General features: G+C 52.8%; 1 protein-coding gene across 4 annotated transcripts in view; it reads left to right on the plus strand.

The window, feature by feature from the left end:
* The window catches only part of LINGO1 (leucine rich repeat and Ig domain containing 1), a 155,132-nt gene that overhangs the window by 16,221 nt on the left and 123,559 nt on the right, over positions 1-15,352 (plus strand). For 2 of the 4 annotated variants that reach the window (XM_038146998.1, XM_038146999.1), the window contains exon 1: positions 10,948-11,083. The exons of the other annotated variants lie outside the window; for them this stretch is intronic. The gene's annotated coding sequence lies outside the window, so the exon portion shown is untranslated. Of the gene's footprint in view, positions 1-10,947; positions 11,084-15,352 lie in introns of those variants that run through there. 4 annotated transcript variants of the gene reach the window in all.

Below are 15,352 nucleotides of genomic sequence, written 5' to 3' on the forward strand. Positions count from 1 at the left end.
AGGAGATAATGGAGCCTGTGATCATATCTGGGAAGGTGGCTTATCTCCTGCTGTTGGTACGTGATTTCTTGGCTGCATCTCCTGCAGCATGTGCTGAACTGTGTGGCAATGGGAGAGGAGTGCCAGGGCTTGGTAAGGAGGCAGCTGCTCCAGACTGATGGCAGCAAGGCATCACAGCTGGAGCATCCCTGGGTAGGATGTGCCTGAATTAAACCCCTCCTGTGACAGTGCCAGAGACAGAGCCTTCCTCCTTCCCTGGTGAATTTGGAAGTCCCTTTAGCTCCTGGCATCCCATCTGATCCAGTGGGCTGCCTTGAGCCCAGTTCCCTGCCATCTGAAACTCTCCTCTGCATCTTCTTTCCCCTTGGAGCCGAGTAGAGCCAAGCCCTGCAGCCCTGGCACAATGGTGAGTGGGGCTGAGCAAGCAGAGACCAGTCCAGCTGGGAAATCCAAAAGAGATGGAGATTGTAAGTGATGTGAGGCTGCAGCAATAGCTTTGATTATCTCTGGTTTACTTGCTCCTCTCCCTGCCATGCCCTGTCTTTGTTCCACCCGTGCTCAGAGATGTTATTCAGTGGAGTTTTCCAGCTCTTGGTAACAGGGAGAAAAAAACCCTGAACTCCTGCACAACCAGAACTAATGAGCTCTCTCTGGAAATAAAAGCATCCTAAGGACAGCCTTGTGATACAGAACATCCTGTTCTCTGTGGCTGCTCTGGCCACTGCCTCTGAGCAATGGCCCAGCACAGGGCTGTTGGGAGCTGAGCAGATCTGTCACCTCCCATCCTTCCCCCCAGCCATTGCTCCTGTGAGGCATTGAGAAAGCTGAGCCACGGTTTGCTCCTCTGGCAGAGCTCTGCTGTGGGGACAGGGATTTGGGAACATTTGTCCAACACTGTGATGCAGAGCCCATCACCTTGTACATCCTCTCAGGACAGGGCAAGGAGGGGTCACATGTCCCCACAGGTCAAGACCAGCTCTTAATGTCTTGGAAAGGGATTTGGGGAACAGCTTGGCTTCCATCCCTAGCTGGAGTGGAGAAAGTGGGCTCACTGCAGCCCCTTTGTCTGAGGGAACACAGACCTGCAGTCCCTGAGGGCTGTCGGGGTTGTCAGGCATCTGGCTGGGAGAGAATTTGTCTTGCAGCAAAGCCGGCATCTGAAAGCCATCGCTTCTGATGTGCCCATGATTTGATGAAACCTGCGTCTCCTTTGTCATTTTTCTGTCTCTGTCTCAAATCCCAGAGCAAAGACAGAGAACTTGCACACAGAGACAAGCAGGGTTTTTTTCCCTCCACTTTTAAATATTTATTCTGAGCTCTCAAGATACACACACTGTGATCTCGAGGGCCTGCCTCTGTGTTGGTAGCATCTTCTGCCTGGCAGAACAGGGCTGGCTGCCCTTCCCTCTGAGGAGCACAGGCAGAGCCTACTCTTTCCCTCCTACTGCCTTGTGCTGGATCCCAGAGGAGTGACATGAGGTGTTCACCTCTTCCTACACATGTGCTCCCATGGGAACAAACCCAAGACCCACAAAATGCTGTCCGAAGAAGGTGTGGGTTGTGAGCTGCCTTTCTGGCGCTGAGACAGAGGTAAAAGCAGCCTGGTCCATCTGATGTGCTCTGTTCCTGGGGTGGCACATCCCAAATGGCACCCACCCCTCTGTCCCCTGCCTGACTTCCCCTGTCTCTGTTGACACACAGCTGAAACTGGAGGCTTTCCTCTTCCTCCCTGCAGCTTGTCAAGGTCGTGCAGGCAACTGGAGCAACACGGCCAGCCTTGGCTTTGCAGCCTAAGCTGCGGTGCTGTGCTCAGCTGTGGTTTTCGGCCCCCTTCCCTCCTTTTCTCCACTCTTGCTGTACTTCTCCAAGACTTCCTGGTGCTGCTGCTTGGGTACACAGATTGCAGGAAGAGTAGCCCCATGCCACTGGGAGGCATGTGCCTGGCATGCCAATGAGGAGCGAGGCTGGCGCTGGCAGCTCAGCCTGGGATGTGCCAAAGCAGAGCCACACTGCAGGCACTGTCCCATGGTTCCCTTCAAAACAAGAGATGCAATCCCATCTGGCTGCAAGTGCCACCTTCCAAGCATTTTTCCTGGAAGCTGGCTGTCCTGCAGAGCTGTCTCACCTCTGCTCCTGCTGTGGGGTTTTCTGGACTCAAGGGAGAGAGGATTTTGCATCTGCTCGTAGTAGCTGGAGTATGGTGATGTTAAACTCGTAGGAAAAAAGCCAGGAGCTGGTTTCTCAGCAGCTCTGCAAGGGATGAGAGGATGTCTGCCTTTCCAGGTGAGTACACAAATCGCTACCTCTGCCTCCAGCTGCTGCAGCCCAGGCATCCTGCTCAGCAGCTGGCACTCATCAACACAGAGGCTTGTCCCCAGCTGCCCCTGGCAATGCCAGCCACGGGCTCCCCAGGACCTGTACGGGTGTGGGCACCGAAGCAGAAAGAAAATACTTTGCAGAGGCCAAGGACTGGATGGCAGGTGCAGCTTTACCAGGACATGCCTTGAAACCAGCATGTAGCCAAAGGCAAGAGGAGGCAGAGCAGACAATAGCTGACGTAGTGGGATTTTTTTGTTGTTTTTGAAGAGAAATAAATCAAAGCCAGGTCAGGAAAACTGAGCTCCAGTAAGCTGCAAAGTGATGAGGTTGGGACCATGGTGGTGGTTTCCTGGGCTGCTTTTCACACCCCTGCCTGTCCTCTGCCTGCACCCAGGATGGGCTGGCAGCAGCAGCAGCCTTCTCAACTCTTGCTGAATGTCTGAACAGAACGGCCTCATTAGTAGGGAAAGTTTCCCCAAGATAAGTTAGTGCTGCTGTAAGAAGTGCAATTATCTCTCTTTTCTGCTCTCACAACTGTGGGCATTGAAGTTTCCTGCTCTTACACCATGTCATGGCCAAGCTCTTGTGCACAGGAGGGTGCTGCCAGGAGAAAGAAATTATAACAAGGACTTTTTTTGGAAAGAAAAAGAGATTGTTTTTCATTAAGGATTTGTTACTGCTTTGTTGCCTCACTGGCTCAGAGCTGCTGTGCCCATGCAGAGCCATCCCAGCCCCTGCCTCCCCATCCTGGTACCTGCCTGCATGTGGCTTGGTTGGGATGGTGGCAGAGTGTTTCTTATGGAAGGCAGAGGACCTGTGCTCTGTGTGTGTGTGTGTGTGTGTGTGTGTGTGTGTGTGTGTGAGCTCCTGCTCTGCCTCTGCCCTGGCCTCCTGGTGGTGTCACCCCTTGCCCAGGGCTGCAACACCCCAGGGCTCTTCAGCTCCAGCGGGACTTTTCACTCAGCAGTACATTCGCAGGAGCAGCCAGTGCCAGCAGTGTGTCTCCTGAGTGAAAATCTGGGGCCTGAGACTTGTAGGAAACATTCCTTCAAGATTCAAGCTTTTTCAGTCATTGGTCATTTGACCTAACAGAACTGCGTGTCACTCTGTGAGCCATGGGGAAGGCTGCCAGAGCACACACAGAAGATGTTTGCAGCTGGATATTGTAACAACTTAGTAGTGAATGGTTGGGATAAGTCATATTTCATAAAATCGGCCAAGAAAAAGATTGGTGATTAATTCTTTTTAATAAACAATGGTGAGTAGTGTGGCTTGGTTTGAGCCTGACTTGTACAGTGATTCATGGATTTTTCCACAGGAAAAACCACCTTTATGGTGATCGCTGGTGTGTGGGGTGCCTGCTTGCCTTCATGAGTAATTCCCCCCAGCTCCGAAAGCACCAGGGTGTGGAAAAATGATGAACTTCTCCGCAGGAGCTGAGAGGGAGGAAGGGTGTGCGTGGCTCCACCGCCACAGCCAATGACTGCGTCCCTTCAAAGAGCATTGGAGGACGTGGGAGAGGGGGAATTTCACTGCCAGAAGTGCTGAAGGAGGCGAATCTCATGGAAAAATGAGTGGAGCTGAGATGTCCATGTGTGCTGTTCTGGGCTGGCCTAGCGAGGTCATCTGGGACCGGTAATGGTCCTCTTTGCACGGTGCTGCCCCACTCCCCCGGCAAACCAAACACCTGAGCAGAAGTGTCCCAGCAATCCATCCCTAGTTAAATTGGTCTTCCGTTCTTTCCAGCCCCTCACGCTGGAAGCTGGCCAGCCTCCGTGGCGTCGTGCGCCTGGGATTCGTGGCTCTGGGGCGGGAGCGTGCGGCCGGGGGCGTAGTGTGCGTCTGTGTGATACTGCTTTTTAAAGCCCGCCGGGGTGGCATGGGGAAATGCCGGGCGAGGCACAGTCAGAGGTGTGAGCGGTGCCTGCGCCTCGCAGGCGGGCGCCGGGGGCGGCGGCAGCCCTTGCTGCGGTGTCGGGTTTGTTTTCTAGTTTGGAGATGAAGGCAAAAAAAAAGCTGTAGTTCTGCTGAGATGAAACATAATTTGGTTCCTTGGTGAGGGTTTTTTTGACTCTTGGTGAAAAATATAGGTATTTGGCTAAAACTTTGAGTTTCAGAGCAAGAGAAAGGAAAGGTGGCACAATGATGGGAGAGGTTTATGTAGAGATGCAGCCGTGAAGGAGGAAGAAGGAGCCTCGAGGTTGGTCCAGCCTCTGGCAGCAGCAGACAGGCTGACACATCCCTTGGTGCAACAGCACCCTATGGCAGTGTGACTCCGGTCACCAAACGCCCAGCCTGGTCCCCTGTCCCTTCGAGCACTACAGGGGCTGCATTCTCCAGCCAGCATTCCGCTCCCTCCTCATCCTCCTTCAGCCCTCCCTCCACCGCAGTGCCCATCCCGCATTCATTACGGTGCCCATGTACTTCTCTAAGCCCAATATACTTTGAATTACTGCTCATCTATTCCTCTTGACATCCTCATGCTCATAACTAGGGAGCCTGCATTACCCGTTTGCACATCTGTCAAGCTGCGTGTTCCTTGGCCATTTCCAGAGATACATAAAATTGCCCGTGGTTATGACATTATTGACAACCCGCCCCGGCTCCTTCCCCCTCCCCAAGCCCAAATGGCTGCCTGGCTTTATGAGGATTGATATTTGGGCAGTAAATATTTTAGAGCCTCATCTGATGAGTGTGTCTGTGCGGGTGAATACATTTGTGGCTGAGGACAGATGTTGGAGCTATCTTCATTGGAAATGCAGGGCCTTGTCTTTCTCCCTCCTGCCTTTGCAGCATCTCTGTCATCTCTCTGCAGCCTCTCAGTGCTGCCTGTTCCCAGTGGGAAAAAGGGGAAATTTAGGGAAAAGCCAAGCAGAGGTTGACAGGAAGGACAGGAGCTGGCAGAGATCTGTGAGGGTTGCATTGCTGCTGGGTTCCCATGCTCTGATGTACCTCAGCAGTAGGATTGAATTTCTGTGGCAAGGTGTTTTCCTTCCTTGAACCCAGGGAATCTACCAATTCCTGTTGTGCTGGACAAGTAGCTTCAACCCTTTTGAAAAGAAGACTACAAATATCAGACTGTCTGTGGTTTCCAAAGGATCTATTCTAACTCCTGTTCTGAAAAGCTGCTTCATCACCCAAAGTTTCAAAATGTACTTCAGTAAATGCCACTAATGAGGAAACAATTTAGGAATAGCACTGGGTGATCTGAACCATTTTCTTATCTTCAGAGAAAAGCAAAGGAGCCCATTTTCAGTTCCTCAGAATGATTCGCTCTCTTTGCTTTCAATCAGCAAAACAAAGAGTGTTGCCTGATTCCTAGGGAAGAGAAGGACACTCAGCTTCTGCTGAGTGAACTGGGGCTGGGCTGGACTGGGCTGAGGTTTTGGGAATCACAGCTCTCCTTGGGCTGAATCTAAGCTATGTGCACCAGAATCCAGGGAGCTTTCAAAAATAACTCTGCACTCCAACTCTCTGGGAGTTTTGCTTGAGCTACCTAGCAGAGCTGTCCTTGTACCGGGATCCCAGCCTGGGATGGGATTCTGGTCTCTTCCTTTTAGGGAGGACAGTGCCATTGGGATCTGGCACGAGTCCTCTCTGAACACAGAATGGTTGGAGGACATGCAAGGCAAGTCAGCCCTGCTCCTTGATGTCTTCTTGCCATTTTGCTGCTTTTTTCTCTCTCCAAGCCTGGAGCAAGTGCATCCAAATGTGTAAAAAATCGGCTGCCTGGGGTGGCTTTGCAACCATTCAGTCCTTGCAATCCCTTGGAGTCTTTGTCAGGAGAGCAGGAGCTTCCTGACTCGGTTCAATCCCTTGGAGTCCTTGTCAGGAGAGCAGGAGCTTCCTGGCTTGGTTCAATCCCTTTGTCAGGAGAAGGGGATTTTCCTGGCTCTGCAGTGGGTGCTGTGCTGGGCTGGTCCCTGCCACCCAGGTGGTGTGGAGGCTTCTGGGCTGGCAGTCACCCCCTCCAGCATGTCACCCAGCGCCAGCTCTTCCTAGGGTGTGGGTGTCCCTTTCCCAACGGGAGCGATGTGTTTTGGGGCAGGGAGTAGGAGGGAGTGTTTCTGGTTGCTGTAACTTGAGGTTTGAAGCTGTTGTGTAGGCAGTGGGGGTCCCTAAGAGGGCGCATGGATTTCCAGGGGTGGCTCATATGCCAGAGAATGTCACCTGCCTTCTTGGTGGCCGCTGTGCTGTTGAGTGTGGGCGGTTGAGTGGACCATGGAGTCCCTTGTACCTCTTATATGCAGTTTGCTCATTGAAGGAGATATCTGTGTCATCAAGGAGCTGTACAGGACAGCTTTGTGAAGGGGCTGGGAGAGTAGGAGGTGCCCAGCTCTATTTGCAAGGGCTCGGTGTCTCCACCTCCACAAAGCCTGGCTGCAGGAGCCACGTGCCGAGGGCAGGGGTTCAGTGGCCTCATTGAACTCCCCGATGAAGGATGCTGCCCTGGCCCTGGCCAGTCTGCTCTTTTACAGCACTATAGTATCTATTTATTTATGATTTCCGTGGGTGGTGTTTTGGATGATCTATTGAGCCAGAGTGAGATATTTTGAGGCACAGTGAGATATTTTAAAAACATCTCATCACTCTGGAAATATCCATGGTGCGATAGCTGTGTATTAGTCATTTGGAAAGGGAGTGATTTCAATGAAAGAAAAAACATTTCATCTTGTCAGAGCATTTTCACTCACTGTCTGCCAGGCAGCTCCTGTCAGTCTTCAGTCTCTGTGGCTGGTTTTACTCTTCTTAGGCTCTGCCTTTTTTATTTTCTAACAAGAAATAAAATAAACCCTCTAATGGATATTGGTAGCTATGAACTCATCAATTGTCAGTGAGAAAGAGCCTGTGAAAAGATGCAATAAACCCTCTTTGTACTGGATTATTTCCCATGGGATTATTTCTCTCAGGGACTATCTGCATTTGGAAGGAGAAACTCCTTCTCCGGGTATTGGACCTTGAAAAAAAAACCCCTGCCCTCCAAGATTATTTATCCCCCTGAAAAGTGAGAGTAACTCCAAAACCCTTGAATGTCAGCTGGAGATGCAGAATTAGGCTCACAGAGAGCAGGAGGAGAGATGGTTTTCTCCTAGGCGGGGAAAAAAAAAACAAACCAACCCCTGTTAGAAAACACAAATGATGAGGCCTTGTCCTGCAAGGGAGAACGGCTCAAAGCCGTTCAGCAAATGAAAAGCCAAATGAGCTGTGAAAACCTTACCACCATGGTAGGAGAGATTTTCTCTTGCAGGAAATCTGCCACAAATCACCTAATATTCAGCTTTGCGCTGCCATTTGGGAAAACGCTCATCATATTCCCCTGCTCCAGCTGATGTGTATCTGTGGCTGGGGTTTCTCTTGCAGCCCGCACGCCCCGGGGGGAGGTGATTCTGCCGAGGTGCTCCCGTACTTGGATCATTCTCTGTAATCAAGCAAAGAGTAGTTGTTGCACTGTGGTTAGACCGTGGGTGCTGTTCACTGTTGCTTTGAGGGGCACAATTGCCACTGCTTCATGCAACAAGTAGATAACTGCTTCGATGACTCAAAATGATCCCTTTGCGGATAAATCACAGTGTTGATATTCCAAGTTTTTCCAGGGTATGCAATAGTAGAATCGTAAAATCAGTTTGGGTTGGAAGGAACCTCAAAGCTCATCCAGTGCCACCCCGTGCCATGGGCAGGGACACCTTTCACTGTCCCAGGGTGCTCCAAGCCCTGTCCAGCCTGGCCTGCAACATTTCCAGGGATCCAGGGGCAGCCACAGCTGCTCTGGGTACCCTGTGCCAGGGCCTCACTACTCTCAAGCACATCAAAAGGCACCAAAAGGCACCTTCCTGGTGGGAATGGGGTGTTAGGGGATGTTCCTCTGCTATTGTGGCTGCTCCTTGCCATCTCCTTTGATATTGGGAGTCTTGGCTGGGTTTTCTCTGGACCAGTGATGAGCTGTGGCAGCATCCCTGTGCACGCCCATCCCACTTTCAGCCACTCTGGCCGTAGAAGCTCCAGACAGGGCTGTAAAATAGAAACTCTTAGCTAAAGAGCAGGAGAGGGCAGGAGGGAAGCAGCCCTGGATCCCCTTGATGCCTTGGAGCCTTTTCCCCAGCTCTGCCAGGACAAAAGGGGCATCACTCCCCATGAAAGCAGGAACTGGGGGGATCAGGGTGCTGACTGCCCTGGAGCAAGTGTCCATAAACCCCATCTTGCTAAAACCTGGGCTTGGCAGCAGTGACCTGTAACCTTTACAATTGTTGCCTATTTTTTCTTGGCCAAATGAAATTAAAATGGCCAACCAGTGCCATTTCTTTCCTTTAACCTTTTCCCTTTCATGTCCATACTTGATCCAAAATAATATTCTTTCTTGGTGCTCCTTTGCTGGACACTAATTCAATTAATTCAGCTAATTAATTAACACAAGCTGACCTCTTGGATTTTTTGGCCAGGGGCAGGACTTACCACCCACGTGGTGAATCCTCTGCTCTCCTGCCCTTGTGGCATGGCATCCTCTGCATCCCTTGGCTGCTGGTGAGCATGTCCTCGTCCCGTGCCCCTGAGTCAGCACTCTGCTGCTGGCGTGCTATTTCAGCTTAGGGAAAAAAAAAAAAAAAGGAGAAAGTTTCGATATTTAAAGTATTTAAGCAGATGGAAAGCTACAAACTACAGTCGGTGGAAGGAGCGTGTTTCATGACTAACAGAATATGCCAGGTAGGCCGTTCCACTTGAGATATTTTCAGGAATATAATCACTTTCACACATCCTCATAAATTTGCCAAAGTGTTAGTTTTCCCCCATATGGATGGGGAGGATGCAGCATGTCATGACTGTTGCACGGCATCTTGAATGCTGTGTCTTCATGGTGTATTTTTTTTTTCCTTTATTCCCCCCACCCCGGCTGTAATTGCAATTTAAGTTTGATTCACCCTTCCTCATAATTAGTGTAGGCAGAAGGTCATCCTTGAACACTGTGGTGAGAGAGCTCCTTGGACAAGGCAGAGCAGAGGAAACAGCAATTAAATCTCTAATAACATTCCCAAAAATGGACTGGGGTTGGACTGGAGCAGTGCCAGGGATGCTGTCCCAGTGAGGTAGCAGCAGGTGATAAAGGGATGCTCTAGGGGAGCCCCCAAAGGCTGCATCTTTCCCATGGAGTTCCTCTGAATAGATGCTCCAGCATTGCACTGGGATAAACAAATGCAAAATATTTTGAAGTCATTCAGTCTCAGCATTGGATTCTTTCTTTTCTTTCTAGTATCATGGCAAAATTAAATAAAAGGACCCATTTTCTGCATGTTATTGATCTTTCACTCAAAATCTGGGCCCTTTTCCAGGAAAAATGAGCCCTTTTGTGAACAAAGAGACAGGCACCTTCCCAACAAAAGTCAGCTTTCAAATCCAGTGTTCTGTGTGTTTGAAAATTAATGTTTCTGATAGGAAAATATCAATTTCAGTGAAATTTGCAGAGCGGTGATGTGGTGGGGGGGTAGATGGCCCTGAACGGATTGATGAGCACTTGAAGACCAGATTGGCAGAGGGGTTTAAAAGCAAAAGAAAAAGCAACCTTGTTACTGATTTTGAGCAGCTTGTGTTTGAATCCAGAGCCAGGCTGTTGGGCTGGAGTTGGCCCTGCTGTCCTTTTCCCTTGGGGACCTGGAGCCTTCACTGTACACTGCGCATGTGGCAGGAGGGCTCAGCCCATCTCTCCTGACCAAACCCCAGCCTCACTGGTTTATATACCCTTTTTTTTTAAACATGCTGGTGGCTGGAGCCAGGCTCTGAGTTGGTGTGTGCTGGCCTTGCTCCGTTGCCCTGGTTGGGTGCCCCACTGAGAGCTGCCTGCTGGTGTCTCAGACAAGCTGGGCTTTGCCAGCAATGTTTTACAGGTTAATTTGTCAAATCTCTGTAGCTCGATTATTTGTTGGTGGAGCCCTTGAGGATTGCTGGGGAGGAGATGCGTTACGCTCCCTTGGACCGTGCCACCACACACATGCTCAGCTGTCGGGCAGGGCTGCTGAGCTGGGTGTCCTAAATGTGTTTATAGTGCAGCCCATGACACTGCCCCCATGGTAATGAGGGTGGCTGTGTTCCCCTGCCACTGCATCCTTCAAGAGCAAGTAAATTGGTTTTTTTCATGTGTTCTCCCTGTGCCAGCAGTGGTGCTCCATCCTTGCTGTGACACGGGGGCATGGAGGTAGTGCTGGCTCAAGGGCAATTATTCCCAGGGCTGTCCATCATAGAATCATGGAGTGGTTTGTGTTGGAAGGGACCTGAAGATCTCGCTTCACCCCCCTAGCGTGTGCAGGGACACCTTCCACTAGACCTGGCACCCTGCTCCTTGTCCACTGCTACACGGAAAGTTTGCCTGGTGCCTGAGCAGAGAAGTTCCCCCCTGCCCCGATGGGATTGCTCCCAGGGCTTTGCTCCCCGGCTGCGTGTGTAAACTTGCTTATCTTTGGAAAGGCACGGCGGCGCTGACAAGCGGTGCAGGAGATGGGGGCAGTAGGTGGATCGTTTTTAGCAGCGTGCACGCACGGAGCAGACAGCTTGGGCATGTTCCAAAACACTTCCCACGCCCCCAGGCTGAATTTTAAGAAGCTGGGGCATCTGCACGTTCAAAATGCTACGGGGTGGAAGGGAAAAAAGGAAAAAAATCCCCAAGGCAGGCAGAGCAGCCAGCGCGTGGAAGGGGCAGGCAGCACCCAAAGGCTGATGTCTTGCTGCGGAAGGGAGTTTGTTGCAAAGGCTGAGCAGCTCCAAGAGGGGCAGAGCACAGGTGAGCGTGGAGCAGCGGGTGCTGGCTTGCAAGCTGGTCTCGCTCTTGGTTGAGTGGGGGGAATGGGAAAAGGAGCTTGAATTACCCAGGAACGGCACCCGGGTGAGTGCCTGTTCCTCCTGTCCGTCTGGGGTGGGGCAGCCTTTGAGGAGCTCCACACATTTGGGGGCCCCAGAGTCGTGCAGTAAGAGGGGGATTAGTGGAGGGGGTAGTCCTGTCTTACCTATGGGGATGGGAATGAGTCCTGTGCTCAATCCACTTTTGGTGTTTCCAGGGGCTGCCTGGTATCCTGCCCATTAATAGCAGGAGATGCCCCACTGATTTCTTTCTGTGGGGAAGCCTCATCCCCTTCTGCATCTTCTGGGGAAGCTGAAACAAGCAGGAAGCTGAAACAAGCAGGGATTGACATTGGGAACACACAAGCTCTGGGCTTGCACTGGCTAGCTGAGGGCTATTTCAGCCCTACCCAGGGCTCCCTAGGGCAGGGTGGGACATCCAACCCAAGCAGGAAACCTCTGAGGGATGGAGAACAACCTCTGTGTACAGTCCAGCAGAGTCTTGGATTCCCTGGAGTGATGATCTGGAGTTCCTTTCTGAGTCCTGGTATAGCTTTGGATAAGTAGCTTCAGCTGTGAAGGTTGGGAGCTTTCAGTGCCAGTTCTTGCTGTTGCTGCTCCCTTGGGATCCAAGGTCCCTGCTCCTGGTGGTGTGGGGCTTTGGACGTCTTGCACCGAAGCATCGGGAAGAGATGGGTGTAAATCTGGAGAGCCCAAGGTGCCGTCCGCGTTCCTCAGATCAGCGATCCGGTGTACGCTCTGTGATCCAAGGGTGGGGAGGGAACACGCCCGTCTGCACATTCCATCGAGCTCCCGTTGGTGCTGCTGGCGAGGAGGATGATGGCGTGGCATCCTGGCAGCCTGAAGCCATACTGGTAGGGTGGCTGGGCTCTGACTGCTCCCTCCCATCTCGCTGGGCCAGGCACTGGGGGATGCTCCTCCCGACGCATCACGTGCACGAGGGGCATCTTCCCAGCGCTGCCCGTGGCTGCGCCCCGTGCCCCTCTGCCCCCCGTGCCCCTCTGCCTCCCGTGCCGCTCCTGCCCCCCGTGCCGCTCCTGTCCCCCGTGCCCCTCCTGCCCCCCGTGCCGCTCCTGCCCCCCCTGCCGCTCCTGCCCCCCGTGCCCTTCCTGCCCCCTGTGCCGCTCCTGCCCCCCGTGCCCCTCTGCCTCCCGTGCCCCTCCTGCCCCCCGTGCCCCTCCTGCCCCCCGTGCCCCTCCTGCCCCCCGTGCCCCTCCTGCCCCCCCTGCCGCTCCTGTCCCCCGTGCCGCTCCTGCCTCCCGTGCCGCTCCTGCCCCCCGTGCCCCTCTGCCCCCCGTGCCCTTCCTGCCCCCCGGCGCTCACTCTGGCAGCGCGCAGCTCTGCCCTTCTCCTGGCAAAGCCGATGGCTTATTTAAATGTGACTTTTTCCTTGTGAGGAGACAGGGAAACTAGTGAGGAGCAAAAACTAGAGAAGTCCAGGGAGTAGATTTAAATGCCTCCAAGATCAGAGCTTTTTTTCCTTTCATTTTGGGAAGAGAAGACTTCTTGGGAAGCCTCCACTTCCTAGGTATCCCTCCAGAAAAGGCTAAAACAGATTCTAAGTTATGCACTTTGTAAGTCTCTTGGTACCAGCAGAAGCAGTGCTCTCCACAGTGTCCTCACATGCCTGGTTCCCTCATGGCAAGAGCATCTTCTTGGCAGTAGGTGTTTTGGGGGTCCTTCTGTCCCTTGTCCCTTGGGTGGGCAGGAGTACCTGTGCACCTCTGGCACCCAGGGGAGGAGTACAAGGCCCTCCCAGTGCTAAACACAAGATGCTCTTCTATGCCCTCCAGGGTGAGGAGGAGGAGGAGGAAGAAGGCAGAGAGAGATGGGGATGGACCTGGGTGTGCCCCAGGGGACTGGCTTGTTTCTGCTAATTAGCAGTGGAACCAGCTGCGGCACAGCCCAGGGCACCTGGCAGATAATTACCTTGCTGGGTGCTGGGAAGGGAGCAGAAAGACTTGCTGTCCATGGGGACTTGAAAACTTCCCCATTCTTGAACAGATTTGGGAAAGGCAGCTCAAAAAGAATAATATGGATATCTATTTTAACAGAGCAATTTCTGCCAGGCAGGCAGGCCAATTTGTTACTGAGGTGACACATTTGGTTTTAGCTATAAGAATCAAGACTTTTTGGCTTTTCTCTGTTTTTATTCCTTAGGGCAGGGGTTGGCTAAGTCATAGGGAAGCTGGGGGTCTGCATGGGAACAGGCTTGGGGTTCTGGCTTCCTCCTGACTGAGCATTTATGAGCTTATGGGTGTTTCATAGAGCAGGGGGAGAAAAATAAATCTGGGAGTGCCCCCAGTCTGCTCACTGCAGCTCGGTGAGGTTTCCATTGGGCCAGGGTATCCTGCCATCCCTGCTGTGTGTGGCTGTGCAGACACCGCCCGAGGGCTGCTGGGGGTCCTGGCCCCAGGGCTGGCTGCTGTGCCACCCTGGGGATGGCTCCCCGGAGCTGCCCGCGGGTCACTGCCAGGGCTGTGCCAGGAAGGGCTGTCCCTCGTGTGCTCCTTGTGCCCGACGGGTGGGATCGCTGCCGGCCAAGGAGCATCTGTGCTCTCCTCACACCTCTTGTCGGGGCCAGGGACCTCATTAGCTGCCTCCATCTCTTCTCTCCTCTGTTTATCTCCAGTTTTTCAAACATTTGTCTGACTTTTTTTTTATCATGTCTTTTTTTTTTTTTTTTTTCCTGGCTTGAAGGGAGAAATGATTGTGTGAGTCATGATAGGGCCTGACAGCTCCCTGTGTGCCCTGCCAGGCTCTACCGAAATTGGGGCTGGGGGGCAGGGCTGCAGTGATTGCTGCCCATCCAGGTCCTGTTGCAGGGGGACCCCGGGTGGGGAGTGGGGAACAGGCATCACAGCCTTTTCCCCTCATCACCCATTAACCCTTTGGTCTGTGGTGCTTGGCAGAGAGTCTGGCAAAGCTCAGGCCTCCAAAGAGGAATTGCAGGCAGATTTGTGATTCTCTCTGGGAGAGCAGAGGGAACGCCATGACACTGGGTGGCAGGAGAGCAGCAGGGTGGGAACAGCTTGAGCTGAAAGCCCAGTGTAGCCAGCCCTGCTTCTGTCCACTGTCTATAGGGGATTTGGGGCTAGGCTGAGCTAGAGGAAAGCTCTTGGCCACATGCATGTGACTTGTCCAGGCACATGCCTGGCTGAGACAACAGGCTTGTCTGGATTTGTCCCCATTCCAGTGTGCCCAGGATGTCTGCTTCCATACAGAATGGGGTCCCAGGCTGGTGCTCCCCATGGCATCTCCCTGCTGAAAGAGCACAACCACTGTGTAACAAGCACAGAAGGATGCAGGGGATGGCAATTCCACTTCCGCCTCCTTGGTCAGGGCTGGGGGTGCCAAACTGCCTGTCTCCATCTGCCAGCCCTGCCTTGTTGGCCACCTCAGTCCCCCTTCCTCCACACCCCATCTCCCTCTGGAGAGCCAGCAGTAACTCTTAGTCAGTGCTGTCTCACGGACCATTACTTTGGAAATCCCAGGGAGAAGGGTGCTTGCCCACAGTCCTGTGTGGCCAGTGCCATCCTCTGCAGCCCATTGCCACCCTGGCACTGCTGACTTACAGGGCAGGGCCATCCTCACCTCTTCCTCGCTGCTCCGGGATGATCCCAGCATCTTGCCTGTGCTTTTTATAGCCCGTACTTCCCAGCAGGCTCACCAGCTGACCTGGATACGGCCACACCGCATTTGGGCTGAACTCCCCTGCTCCCTCCTTGTGCTGGGGTGGGCTGCTTTGTCAGTGCTCATTGGCACCCCAGGTTGCTCTCACAAAGACAGAAGCATCCGTCATCCTGCTCTTGCGTCAAGCGTTTCCAGTCCAGGCTGGGTAACAGGGATTGCAGCGAGCACGCGCCTCCGGATCTCTGCTCCACGGGGATCCCTTCTCTTTAGCAGGTGCTTTTTCTCCCAGATGCTGTTCTGCAGAGAGGAAACAGGGACAAATTAGCATCCCTGGCATTTCTGGCTTTCCCCACTCCTTGCCTGCCAGCTTCCCCTCCCTTCTCTTTTTAAAGAGATTCAGGTCACGCCTGGAATTAGGGCTCCCTGAACTGCAGTGAAAGAGCATTTAAACTGCTTACCATCGATTAGATGGAGTAGTTGGGGTTTGGTTTGTGCCCCACCCCTGTTCTCAGCTTTGAATGGGTGTTCACAGCACATTGCTCCTTCTTTCAAGTCCTTT

Source organism: Motacilla alba, chromosome 10 (genome assembly GCF_015832195.1).
Source record: "Motacilla alba alba isolate MOTALB_02 chromosome 10, Motacilla_alba_V1.0_pri, whole genome shotgun sequence".
In the NCBI taxonomy this organism is placed as follows: domain Eukaryota; kingdom Metazoa; phylum Chordata; class Aves; order Passeriformes; family Motacillidae; genus Motacilla; species Motacilla alba.